The sequence below is a fragment of the Salvia miltiorrhiza genome, chromosome 5, assembly GCF_028751815.1.
Source record: "Salvia miltiorrhiza cultivar Shanhuang (shh) chromosome 5, IMPLAD_Smil_shh, whole genome shotgun sequence".
In the NCBI taxonomy this organism is placed as follows: Eukaryota; Viridiplantae; Streptophyta; class Magnoliopsida; order Lamiales; family Lamiaceae; genus Salvia; species Salvia miltiorrhiza.
This window is the reverse complement of record NC_080391.1, coordinates 26,675,505-26,689,458: the sequence shown is the minus strand read 5'-3', so window position 1 is coordinate 26,689,458 and position 13,954 is coordinate 26,675,505. Positions and strand designations below refer to the sequence as shown.

General features: G+C 37.5%; 2 long non-coding RNA genes across 2 annotated transcripts; one reads left to right on the top strand and one right to left on the bottom strand.

Annotated features, from left to right (window-relative positions):
- The first annotated feature begins 5,437 nt into the window (after window positions 1-5,437).
- Window positions 5,438-8,958, top strand: LOC131026191 (uncharacterized). Its single transcript, XR_009102211.1, has 3 exons — window positions 5,438-6,051; window positions 8,155-8,214; window positions 8,730-8,958. It is a non-coding gene; the product is annotated as an uncharacterized LOC131026191 (long non-coding RNA).
- A 565-nt stretch (window positions 8,959-9,523) lies between these two features.
- On the bottom strand, window positions 9,524-13,044 carry LOC131026190 (uncharacterized). Its single transcript, XR_009102210.1, has 3 exons — window positions 12,431-13,044; window positions 10,268-10,327; window positions 9,524-9,752 (listed from the first exon to the last, which is right to left on the bottom strand). It is a non-coding gene; the product is annotated as an uncharacterized LOC131026190 (long non-coding RNA).
- Window positions 13,045-13,954: the final 910 nt, after the last annotated feature.

Sequence of the window (13,954 nt, the reverse complement as noted above, 5' to 3'; positions counted from 1 at the left end):
AAAATTTTGATATCTTATAAATCGTTTTAAAAGTGCCTTAAAAACCAATTTTATTTAAAGATTTCTTTTCTTAAAGTTATTTTCAAAAATATTTATTTTAAAAGTGAGTTTAAATTATTTTAAAAGACTTCCGCATTAAATATTTATTTAAATTTTATATTTAACTCCTTAATTAGATTAGGGTGTTACAAATATCCCAGAATCCAGTTCATCACACCAGAGTCAAGCATATTGCTATTCGACATCACTTCATTCGTGATCACGTCGAAAAGAATGATATCTCTGTTGAATGGATTCCGACCGCAGTTTAGAGAGCAGACTTGCTAACCAAAGCTCTTCCAGAAGAAAGGTTCAACGATCTGTGTGGAAGGATCGGCCTCATCAACCTAGAAGAGTGATGCTGTGTTTAAAGATCTCCTCAACAGTCACGATGACTGGTGGATTTTCAGCTGGTGCTCTACAACTGCTGACGTGAAAAACAATGAAGACAAGTCTTCATTTGTGATAAACATGCATTTTTACCTCTTGGTGTGTCATTTTTGATGTTTAGTTATGAGGATTTTGTGTGTTTATTGGTTTATTTGAGCTTATATTGGTTTATGGTCAAGAACTTGTCACTTGCTTGTTGTTTGAACGAATTTTCAGATATAATGAAGCAGAATTTGGAAGCATTGGCTGAAATACAAGTTTTAGTTCGTCTCGATAGGAGTTCGTGAGCGCAAACGGATAGTAAATCGGAGTTCGGACGAAGGAGAATGAACCAAAACAAAATTACTGCGCAAAGCGTCAGAGCTCGCGCGGCCGCATGCCACGGCCGCGCGATGGAGCAGAATTTGCTGGAAGACCGCGCAGTCTAGGCGCGCGGCCGCGCGAGTCGCCGAGTTTTCGCCCAAAAGTCCATTTTTCAGCCTTTTACACGATTTTGGGGTATTTTTGAGTCCTACTTGACCTAGGGCATATAAATACTCCCCAAGAACTTATTTCTAAAGACCTTTTATCATATTTTACATCTTTTGGAGAGCTTTGAGAAGACGGAGAACACCATTGGAGCAAGAACTGAAGATTCTCGATTCTACTACGGTTTCATTGTTGAATGTTTATAGTTTTATTGAGATATTGTTTTCCTAGTCATATGTCTATGTGTGGCTAGAATCCCTTTTCCCAGGGTTTAGGGAGTAGACATGATTTGAATTTCTGACTGTTTGATTCAATTAATTGAGATTGTTATTCATTTTTATGTTCTTGTTATAATTGTTTGCTTTATTGATTGGCCACCAATTTAGGATAATCATAGGTTTTAATTTGATATCGGGAGATGATAATTTTTACCTGAACTAAGAACATAGAACACATATATTTAATTCTAAAGGGAATTGATATCTGTGAGGGCGTTAATCCTATGAGCTTTTATGAATTGCATGTTAGAAGTGCAATCCGGGGACGGTAGCCTTGCATGTAATCAACGGTTTGTATGCCACAGGAGTGGGTATAGACTAGTTTTGAGATTGCCTTAGGAGATTATCTTGATAATTGAATTGAACATGTTAGATAGGAGAGTCTGTTGAAACCTCTGTCTTGGGAAATATTCTCTTATTTGTTTCTCTGCTTCGCTGCTTGGTTTATTTTCTTTCCTGTTGTTTATTTATTTAGTTTTTAAAACAAAAACTCATCTTTCCGGTTTTCCAGATAGAGTAGAATAATTTAGGATAGGAATTGGTTAAATCAGTCTCTGTGGAATACGACCTTGCTTGATACTGTACACAATTGCACCCGTACACTTGCGGCGTGTTAAATAAAATAGCGAACAAGTTTTTGACGCCGTTGCCGGGGACTGATTTTTATCAGTACTATCTGTTAATTATTTGATACTAATCTGGATTTTTATTTCTGTTTATTTAAATTCTGTTTTTTTTTCATGTGGTCCTGATTTTTGGTTCTGAAGTTTGCTAGGTAGTTCTATGGCTACCGCAGAAGAAGTCCTTGCTCTCAAGGAGCAGCTGCAGCGTTTGATTGAGGCACAGGAAAACCGCGAGGCTCAGAAGCAGCCTCACATCAATGAGGTGTTCACTCCGCAGTATCAGTGTCATGAGCCTCCAAGTGTCAACGCGAATAATTTCGAGCTTAAGACTGGTTTGATCACCATGGTGCAGCAAAACCAGTATGGAGGTAAAGCCGTGGAGGACCCAAATGCGCATCTGGCGCAATTCCTGGAGTTGTGCAGCACTGTCAAGATGAACGGAGTCCCTGATGACATTATACGACTCTGTTTCCCATTCTCACTCCGGGATAAGGCAAAGTCATGGTATCAAACTTTGCAGCTGGGAGCTAATTCGGTATGGGGGGATTTAGCGGATCTTTTCCTGCGGAAGTTCCATCCTCCCGGGCTCACATTGAAGTTAAAGATGGAGATTCTCCAATTCCAACAATTCTATGGAGAGACACTAGCAGAGACATGGGAGAGATATCAGGAGAAGTTGAGAAAGTGCCCGTCCCATGGCTTTGATGAGGGGACTCTGGTGGTCATGTTCTATAACGCTTGTGGAGAGCGCACCAGGATGTTCATGGATACAGCTGCAAGGGGCTCATTGCTCAAGAAGGGGAGTTCTGAAGCTATGGAGATCATCGAGAGCATGGCCACCATGAGCTATCAATGGCCATCCGAGAGAGTTCACTTGAAGAAAGTTGCTGCTACCTCCAGTTCGGACCCTATGGCGTTTATTTTGACTCAGCTGGCAGAGATGAACTCGAAGATCAATGCTATGACTGTTGGCAATCCTGAGCCGGCTGTGGAGATCCCAACAGGCGTAGAAGACGCCAACTACATCAATGGCAGAAACTATGGGAACTTTCAGCATGGGCAACAGGGTGGATACAATAGTGGACAACAGTTTCATCATGGAGGGCGTCCACATCGCAATTTGGCTTATGGGAATCCGAATAACGCGCTTCAGGCTCCACCAGGCTTCTCTGTCACCAATGGAGTCATCAATGAGGAGAAGAAGCCTAATTTGGAAGAGCTGCTGATGAAATTTATCTCCAAGTCCGACGAGAGGATGGAAAAGCTAGAGTCCAATGCCGTTGCTGTGGGGACTCAAATGAAGATGTTCGAGACCCAATTGGGTCAAATAGCCACCGCCGTTAACAAACTCCAACAGTCGGGCAATCTCATAAACAATGCCAAGGTGAATGCAAATGAGCAGTGCATGGCCATTGGGTTGATGAATGAAGCCACCTCTGAAGGTAGCCATGGATCTCGTGAGACGGAGAGAGGAGAGCTATCGTGGAGAGTCCATGAGGAAGGCCGACGACTTCAACCTCATCTGTGTCTTCCTGGGTGGATGCCGTTTCCCCAGCGTCATTTTAAGATGGTTGATCTGCTGAGCGGAACTATGCAGGAAGGGGCCATGACGTCAAAAGATGAGAGTGCACAGCTGATTGAAAAAAGAGCTGAGGAGGTCACTGTTGAGGTTTCTGGCAGAAAGAAGGATGAAAAGCAAAAAAGCTACTTCGCCAGCAACTGTGACTACACCTCTCCCTCAGCGCCAGAAGAAAGAGAGGGGGCAAGAGCAGTTCTCCAAATTCTTAGAGATCTTCAAGAAAGTACATATTAATATTCCATTGGTGGAAGCACTGCAGGAGATGCCGCAGTATGCTAGATTCCTGAAGGTCATTATCTCGAGGAAGAGGAGGCTGGGAGAGTTTGAGACGGTGAATCTCAATGAAGAATGCAGCGCAATCTTGCAGAGGAAGCTGCCGGCGAAGGTCAAAGATCCGGGCAGCTTCACACTTTCCTGTATTATTGGAGGCCAGCATTTCGGAAGGTCACTCTGCGACCTGGGGGCGAGCATAAATCTTATGCCTCTATCTATTTTTCAGCAGCTGGCGATTGGAGAGTTGAAGCCGACATCTATGAGGCTGTAGATGGCGGACAGGTCGGTCACTTATCCTCGTAGAATTGTGGAGAACGTGCTCGTGAAGGTGGGGGATTTTATTCTCCCCGCCGATTTTGTGGTTCTGGACATTGAAGATGATAACAAAATCCCGCTAATTTTGGGGCGCCCGTTCCTTGCAACGGGAAGAGCTTTGATTGATGTGGAGAAAGTAGAGCTCACGCTGCGAGTTCATGATGAGAGCCAAACTTTCTATGTCTATGAACCATACCGCATCCACAAGGATGAAGTGCCCAAGAAAGCAAATGATCCGGGTAAGGGTAGAGTTGATGTTCTAAATACTTTTAATGAGAATCATTTTTCTTGGCAGGATCCAAGTGATCAGAAGTTGAAAGGAGACATTTTGGCTGGCAAGAGTGGAGCAGGGAGCAGCTGTTCGCAGCACTGCTTGTACCAGCCACCTTAAAGGGGTTGCTGTTCTGTCGAGCTAACGACGTTAAAAATAGCACTTTTTGGGAGGCAACCTAATTTCTGGTTAGTTCGTTTCTTTTCGTTTGTTAGTTTTTTTTTTGTGCCCCACAAATCCTTTTCAAACTTATTCTCCTTAGTGGTGAATAAGTTTGGGGGGATGTGTCTTTGTGGGTGCACTTTTCTTTTTGGTTGTTCTTGTTTGTTGTGTCGTTGAGTTCCCTTAGTCTTGCTTTGGTGGTTTCTCTGTGATGATACCTTGATGCTGATGCGAGTTGTGTAGAGTCTTGTTGGATAACTAGTTCATGATGATTTCTGTTTAAAACTTGTGAAATTGCATGCATTTGTGTTGATATTGTTGTGATTGAGCATGATTGATAAATAATAAGCGTGGTCTCTATGTGTTTGCAATCAATGAAATAAGCTGTGAGATTTGAGCCTTGACTGTCACCATTTTACAGTCTTATTTCTTATTCTTGAGTGATTGTTTGAGCATGCATGTTTCTCACTAGAACTTGTCTTGATTTCTCCCTCGAGGTCACATAGTGTGCTTAATAACTTTGAGATGGTAGAAGGCCGTCTTTGCTAGCCTATATATCCCATATTTGTCCTATTACTATATATGATCCTAGTTCACCCCTTTGAGCCTTTTATTTTCCATTTTATTTGGTTTAGCCGTGGGTGGGAGCTTGGAGATTGTTGTTATGGGGTAGTTGGTTTGTGGAGATGTGTGTTTATGGATTATGTACTTTGATCTTGATTGACAAAATCCTAGTACCCTACAAGTCGTTGAAAAAAAAAGAAAAGAAAAGAGAGAAAAGAATTGAAAAAAAAAATGGGTACATAGGATGCTTTAGAAAGTCATAATATCATGAGAATTAATTATTGTGTTGTGATGGATTTTGTATTGGAAATTTGGTTTTTGTGATAGGTGGATGATTGTTGAGTTAGAATGTTATAAGGTTGGTGATTGTGCTTGTAGTGACCCGCTCTTTTATATATTTTAAATCTAGTAATGAGTGCTTATTTTTGTTCATCAGTGAATGAAAACGGTTTTTATCCTAATATGAATTCAGCTTATGATCCTGAATTTATATTGTTAAAGCAGTTAATGATATTATTTGAGAGTTATAACTGACTTAGCAAAGTCACGTTATTTATTTAAGCAAGATGAAATTAGATTTTATCTTTATTCAAGTCGTGATTTATTTCTGACTCGTGAGTTAATTAAATCTGCGGATTTAATTTAAATATTAGAACAACAAACGAATTAAATCTACGGATTTAATTTAGATTCATTTTATAATTTATCGATTTAAGCGAGAAATCACATGTCGAAATACGAGATTTATTTAAATAAACAGTATCAAGCATATACGAGCACACGATCCATCTTACAGTTACAGAATCACCGAGACAGAGAAAATACATCAATAATTCTCCTCTACATTTTTTTTCCTTTCTTTTTCTTCTCTTTTTCTTTCCATTAATTTTGTTCCCCACTCCATTTTACCACTAAATCTACTTTTTGACTTTCACCACCATTTTCCCCACCACTTTCACCACCAACTCAATTATGCAACAACACATATTGTTCCAGCCATCAAGTCTTTTCTTCCCTCACCAAAACGTGTAGAAGAAGTTGAGAAAGGGAGAGAGAGTTTCCTCCAACTCCAAATTGTAACTTGAAGAGGTATATACTAAGCTTCTTTATTTTGAATTCAGTTGCATATCATCCAAACGGTTCCCAAAAATTCTCAAATTAATTGTGTATCATCTTTCATACATTTTCTATATTTTGGTAAAATTTCAGAATATTTAGAGCTCGCATGATTTATTTATGAATTTGTAAACATCACTGCCCATCTGGAATACATTTTTGGTAAACAATCTTTGGGAGATCATAAGTAAAGTTTCAATCGGTGAAAACCTTTGAAACTTGAATATGTCACTCTAGACTCCCGTATCTTTCTTTTGACATCGGCCTCACCATTTTTGAGTAAGGGAAACAACCGGTATAAATTCTTGAAATCTAGTTCTTATTCCATGTACCATCCAGTAGATTTTACAAACCTACGACTTTGAGGTGGAAAAGGCCGACTTAAATATTTGATTCTCAAGCCTATCTTTCTACTGAATATTCACTGACATGTTGGGAACTTACTTGTTCAGTTTTAGAATTTTTGGTGAAGCTTAAAGTGGTTTTTTCCGATTTATGTTCTGAATCTGCCAAACTTGAACTCTTTTTGTGCACTGAACTTTAGATAGTCATATCTTCTAAACCATGAAGGTTCTTAGAGTAAATCCAACTGGAGAGTGTTATGATCTCTCCCTAGTTTCCAGATTGACCTTTGGGGTTCCCAGTGGAGTTTTGTAAAGGGAGATATGAATTTTTAAAGAAAGCCCACTGACTTGGTTGTAATCTGGAAATATGAAATTTACAGATTTTTGCTTGTTAAATACCCATCTTTGAGAGGACATATCTTGCTCGTTTGAATTGTTTTTCATTCGATTCAAATTGGAGAATGATCCTTGAAATGTCTAGTTTCCAGAATGTCTTTTGGAGCCTCATTTGGAGATCCGAGGTAGATTTGGTGTCTGTTGTAAAACAACCCCTTAAGAGCTCAAGTTGTTGAATTATTTTCTATGTATCAAAGTTTATTTTAAAGGATGTTTCGTGAAAGATTTAGTATATGTGCGTAACAAGTTTGGGACTATTTATTTTAAATGAGGTCCGTTCTTTATTTAAATTAGGATGGACTTTTAATGGATATTTTTGGGATTAAACTATTGTTTCTTGATTTATATAAATTATTTTTAAGGACTTATAAATATGAATTTCGTAGGCCTACTGACCTACTGTGATCGACGGTTTGTCGATGTCTAACAGCTTTGAAAATTTTATAGCAAGTCCCTACATGAGTCTTGAGTACCCTGGTAAAATTTCAAGCCATTCCAACTTCGTATGATACTTCTTTAAAATGCAAAACCTAAACTGCACATTACTACTGAGAATTTCAGAGAACAGAGAAAAGAGTCATTTATTTCAGTAGCTTCCTGGGTGATCTAGCTTTCCAATTTTTTATGGTATTAACCTTATTGTGTTATTTAGATATCCACCAAAGTTGAGCCCAGTTTGACAACGTTTACTATTTTTCAAAAATACAAGTTTTCGATTGTTCAAAACTGCCGAACATGGTAGATCGTGGTAAAAACGTCATATCTCTCAAACCACTTGGAGTTTTCGACTCTATTTTTTTTTATATGAAACTAGACTCGAAGATCTTTCTTTCGGTATGAGTCTCGAGTCCAGGAGATGTCGGACTCAGAACAGATTAAATTTTGAAGTTGAGTCAGTGTAAAAGCAGAGCATGTTTTGATGATGTTTGATTGTGATTCTTATGTGCCTTAAGTTGAGCCTTTTTATTTTATTTTATTTTATTTTATTTTTATAACATTACTTGTTCTTATTTATTAAGCCCGATTAATTATGAGATTATAAAGCGAATAAGTTGAAGTATTTATTTTCTATTGACTACGAGGAACGGGGTTTATTTAATTGACGGATTAGAACACCCGATGAGAACGGATTGATTATGATAATCTATCCGACCTCATGTGACGAGCCTTATTTAAATTATTTTATTTCGACAATTAGGATTTATAATAGAATTTCCTAGATTATTATCTCAGAATAATAATTATCGGAATATGAGTCATGCATAGTTAAATTACGCATTCTCATTAATTGAGGATTTTATTCGAGCAGTATCTTATTTATATTCTCGTAATAAAGGTCAAACACGAGATTAATAATCAGTCAAGGAGCTACTGTACCACAGAAAATTTCTATCAGGTGGGTTACTTTCATATATATCAAATGAGTTTAATGTTATGTTTGAACAGTTATTTCATTGCAAAATCTTTGAACTGAAAATTATTTCAACTGTTGTCTTGCCATAAATATTTCAATGTTTGGTATGATATCTATCTGATGTGGCTTTGCCAGTTATTATGAAATCGAATTCGGGTCCTGAGCAGTTGATAGCTATCCTGCCAGGGCTAGTGTACACCAGTGACCGTGAGTCATCTAGCGGGTTGGCCGGTCAAGTGTCCGTGAGAGGTGGCCACCTCTCCGGCACACAGTTCCAGATATGATAAATTACAAGAGAACTTCGTCTGCAGACGAACTTTAAGAATCACAAATGAATTTAGTAAGCTTGGGCCTTTTTAGCGAAAAACTCCCTTGCTGTACTGTTTATGATGGCATGACAATTTACAACTTTACGAAGCATGTTATATTTCATAGTAGGCATATGTGCCCACTGAGTACTTTTGTACTCAGCCCTGCATATATTTCTAAATGTGCAGGTTGAGCAGCTGCCGATGGTGATGAAGTGACGAGCGGGACTCTTTTGTCTTATTATGTATTAATGAACTCTAGGGTTACATGTCTTCATACATGTAATCAGAACCTTATTCCGCTGCGTACTCAGAAGTTGTATACTATTTTGGATAAGTCGGAGTTATCCGAACTTATTAGTTATTTGAATCTATACGACTAAAACTTCGTTATATTATAAATATTCCTTTTGTTAAATGATGAAATGTGATTCTTCTTTGTTTAATTATCCCCTTTCTACCCCGCTTCTAATATCCCTCCATTAGTCACGGTTTCCCGGCTTAATTATCCTTAATTAGGTTCGGTCGTGACAGAGTGGTATCAGAGCAGTTCATTTGCTCTGAACCCTAGAGTTAGCCCATTTTTCTAGTATGATCACTAGTATATATGAGTCAGTCAGCCAAAGCTCATCACTTCATCACATCGTCATGCTCAGCAAGAAAGAAGGTGGTAATGATTTTAAAACATTGAGAAGTTCACGTTTTATATGAATGTACTGATGCTTACATTCAAGTTTTATACTTTATTGATTGATTAGATATCTCAATGAACTTAGATGCGTTAAGAATGCATGATCACTGTTACGAGCAGAACAATAGAAGCTAGAAACTCAGTTATATTTCACTATAGCCATGGTGAAGAGCTAAGAAAGAGGAAGAGAATCCAATGAAAGCAGTGCAAGCAGAGTGCCACGCACGAATCACTGAAGCAGGCATAGTTCTTCATTCAGGTTGTTCACGCGTGACAGAATCACATTTCATCATTTAACAAAAGGAATATTTATAATATAACGAAGTTTTAGTCGTATAGATTCAAATAACTAATAAGTTCGGATAACTCCGACTTATCCAAAATAGTATACAACTTCTGAGTACGCAGCGGAATAAGGTTCTGATTACATGTATGAAGACATGTAACCCTAGAGTTCATTAATACATAATAAGACAAAAGAGTCCCGCTCGTCACTTCATCACCATCGGCAGCTGCTCAACCTGCACATTTAGAAATATATGCAGGGCTGAGTACAAAAGTACTCAGTGGACACATATGCCTACTATGAAATATAACATGCTTCGTAAAGTTGTAAATTGTCATGCCATCATAAACAGTACAGCAAGGGAGTTTTTCGCTAAAAAGGCCCAAGCTTACTAAATTCATTTGTGATTCTTAAAGTTCGTCTGCAGACGAAGTTCTCTTGTAATCTATCATATCTGGAACTGTGTGCCGGAGAGGTGGCCACCTCTCACGGACACTTGACCGGCCAACCCGCTAGATGACTCACGGTCACTGGTGTACACTAGCCCTGGCAGGATAGCTATCAACTGCTCAGGACCCGAATTCGATTTCATAATAACTGGCAAAGCCACATCAGATAGATATCATACCAAACATTGAAATATTTATGGCAAGACAACAGTTGAAATAATTTTCAGTTCAAAGATTTTGCAATGAAATAACTGTTCAAACATAACATTAAACTCATTTGATATATATGAAAGTAACCCACCTGATAGAAATTTTCTGTGGTACAGTAGCTCCTTGACTGATTATTAATCTCGTGTTTGACCTTTATTACGAGAATATAAATAAGATACTGCTCGAATAAAATCCTCAATTAATGAGAATGCGTAATTTAACTATGCATGACTCATATTCCGATAATTATTATTCTGAGATAATAATCTAGGAAATTCTATTATAAATCCTAATTGTCGAAATAAAATAATTTAAATAAGGCTCGTCACATGAGGTCGGATAGATTATCATAATCAATCCGTTCTCATCGGGTGTTCTAATCCGTCAATTAAATAAACCCCGTTCCTCGTAGTCAATAGAAAATAAATACTTCAACTTATTCGCTTTATAATCTCATAATTAATCGGGCTTAATAAATAAGAACAAGTAATGTTATAAAAATAAAATAAAATAAAATAAAATAAAAAGGCTCAACTTAAGGCACATAAGAATCACAATCAAACATCATCAAAACATGCTCTGCTTTTACACTGACTCAACTTCAAAATTTAATCTGTTCTGAGTCCGACATCTCCTGGACTCGAGACTCATACCGAAAGAAAGATCTTCGAGTCTAGTTTCATATAAAAAAAAAATAGAGTCGAAAACTCCAAGTGGTTTGAGAGATATGACGTTTTTACCACGATCTACCATGTTCGGCAGTTTTGAACAATCGAAAACTTGTATTTTTGAAAAATAGTAAACGTTGTCAAACTGGGCTCAACTTTGGTGGATATCTAAATAACACAATAAGGTTAATACCATAAAAAATTGGAAAGCTAGATCACCCAGGAAGCTACTGAAATAAATGACTCTTTTCTCTGTTCTCTGAAATTCTCAGTAGTAATGTGCAGTTTAGGTTTTGCATTTTAAAGAAGTATCATACGAAGTTGGAATGGCTTGAAATTTTACCAGGGTACTCAAGACTCATGTAGGGACTTGCTATAAAATTTTCAAAGCTGTTAGGCATCGACAAACCGTCGATCACAGTAGGTCAGTAGGCCTACGAAATTCATATTTATAAGTCCTTAAAAATAATTTATATAAATCAAGAAACAATAGTTTAATCCCAAAAATATCCATTAAAAGTCCATCCTAATTTAAATAAAGAACGGACCTCATTTAAAATAAATAGTCCCAAACTTGTTACGCACATATACTAAATCTTTCACGAAACATCCTTTAAAATAAACTTTGATACATAGAAAATAATTCAACAACTTGAGCTCTTAAGGGGTTGTTTTACAACAGACACCAAATCTACCTCGGATCTCCAAATGAGGCTCCAAAAGACATTCTGGAAACTAGACATTTCAAGGATCATTCTCCAATTTGAATCGAATGAAAAACAATTCAAACGAGCAAGATATGTCCTCTCAAAGATGGGTATTTAACAAGCAAAAATCTGTAAATTTCATATTTCCAGATTACAACCAAGTCAGTGGGCTTTCTTTAAAAATTCATATCTCCCTTTACAAAACTCCACTGGGAACCCCAAAGGTCAATCTGGAAACTAGGGAGAGATCATAACACTCTCCAGTTGGATTTACTCTAAGAACCTTCATGGTTTAGAAGATATGACTATCTAAAGTTCAGTGCACAAAAAGAGTTCAAGTTTGGCAGATTCAGAACATAAATCGGAAAAACCACTTTAAGCTTCACCAAAAATTCTAAAACTGAACAAGTAAGTTCCCAACATGTCAGTGAATATTCAGTAGAAAGATAGGCTTGAGAATCAAATATTTAAGTCGGCCTTTTCCACCTCAAAGTCGTAGGTTTGTAAAATCTACTGGATGGTACATGGAATAAGAACTAGATTTCAAGAATTTATACCGGTTGTTTCCCTTACTCAAAAATGGTGAGGCCGATGTCAAAAGAAAGATACGGGAGTCTAGAGTGACATATTCAAGTTTCAAAGGTTTTCACCGATTGAAACTTTACTTATGATCTCCCAAAGATTGTTTACCAAAAATGTATTCCAGATGGGCAGTGATGTTTACAAATTCATAAATAAATCATGCGAGCTCTAAATATTCTGAAATTTTACCAAAATATAGAAAATGTATGAAAGATGATACACAATTAATTTGAGAATTTTTGGGAACCGTTTGGATGATATGCAACTGAATTCAAAATAAAGAAGCTTAGTATATACCTCTTCAAGTTACAATTTGGAGTTGGAGGAAACTCTCTCTCCCTTTCTCAACTTCTTCTACACGTTTTGGTGAGGGAAGAAAAGACTTGATGGCTGGAACAATATGTGTTGTTGCATAATTGAGTTGGTGGTGAAAGTGGTGGGGAAAATGGTGGTGAAAGTCAAAAAGTAGATTTAGTGGTAAAATGGAGTGGGGAACAAAATTAATGGAAAGAAAAAGAGAAGAAAAAGAAAGGAAAAAAAATGTAGAGGAGAATTATTGATGTATTTTCTCTGTCTCGGTGATTCTGTAACTGTAAGATGGATCGTGTGCTCGTATATGCTTGATACTGTTTATTTAAATAAATCTCGTATTTCGACATGTGATTTCTCGCTTAAATCGATAAATTATAAAATGAATCTAAATTAAATCCGTAGATTTAATTCGTTTGTTGTTCTAATATTTAAATTAAATCCGCAGATTTAATTAACTCACGAGTCAGAAATAAATCACGACTTGAATAAAGATAAAATCTAATTTCATCTTGCTTAAATAAATAACGTGACTTTGCTAAGTCAGTTATAACTCTCAAATAATATCATTAACTGCTTTAACAATATAAATTCAGGATCATAAGCTGAATTCATATTAGGATAAAAACCGTTTTCATTCACTGATGAACAAAAATAAGCACTCATTACTAGATTTAAAATATATAAAAGAGCGGGTCACTACATACTACCCCTCTTAACAAAAATTTCGTCCCGAAATTTGCATATTTCTTCTAAAACAGTTCGGGGTATTTCTCCTTCATTTTGTCTTCAAGCTCCCACGTGGCTTCCTCTTGTCCGTGGTGTCTCCATAAGACTTTCACTGATGTGATTGCCTTATTCCTGAGTTGTTGTACTTTTCGATCTAGAATGGCCTCTGGTCTTTCTTCATAGCTCAAGTCTGGACAAAGGATCATCTCTTCTTGGTGGATTATGTGCTTTGGATCGAAAACGTATTTCCTGAGTTGTGATACGTGGAAAACATTGTGAACGTTTCCAAAGCTTGGCGGTAACGCCAACCTATAGGCTACTGGGCCTATTCTCTCCAAAATCTCATAAGGTCCTACGAATCGGGGCCTAAGTTTTCCCTTGACACCAAACCTAGTTATCCCCTTGGTAGGAGATACCTTTAGGAAGACCTTGTCTCCTATTTCAAAACATAACTCAGTTCGACGTGCATCAGCGTAAGATTTCTGTCTATCTTGTGCCTCTTTTATTCGCCCTCTGATCTGGCGGACTATCTCAACCATCTCATTGACCATGTCTGGTCCTAAAACTTTTCTCTCACCCACTTCATCCCAATAAAGCGGTGATCTACATTTTCTTCCATATAATGCCTCATATGGTGCCATATCGATAGTTGCCTGGTAACTGTTATTATAGGCAAATTCAATCAACGGCAGCACTGCTTCCCAACTTCCACCTCTGTCTAACACCACTGTTCTCAACATATCTTCAAGGGTCTGAATTGTCCTTTCAGACTGCCCATCTGTC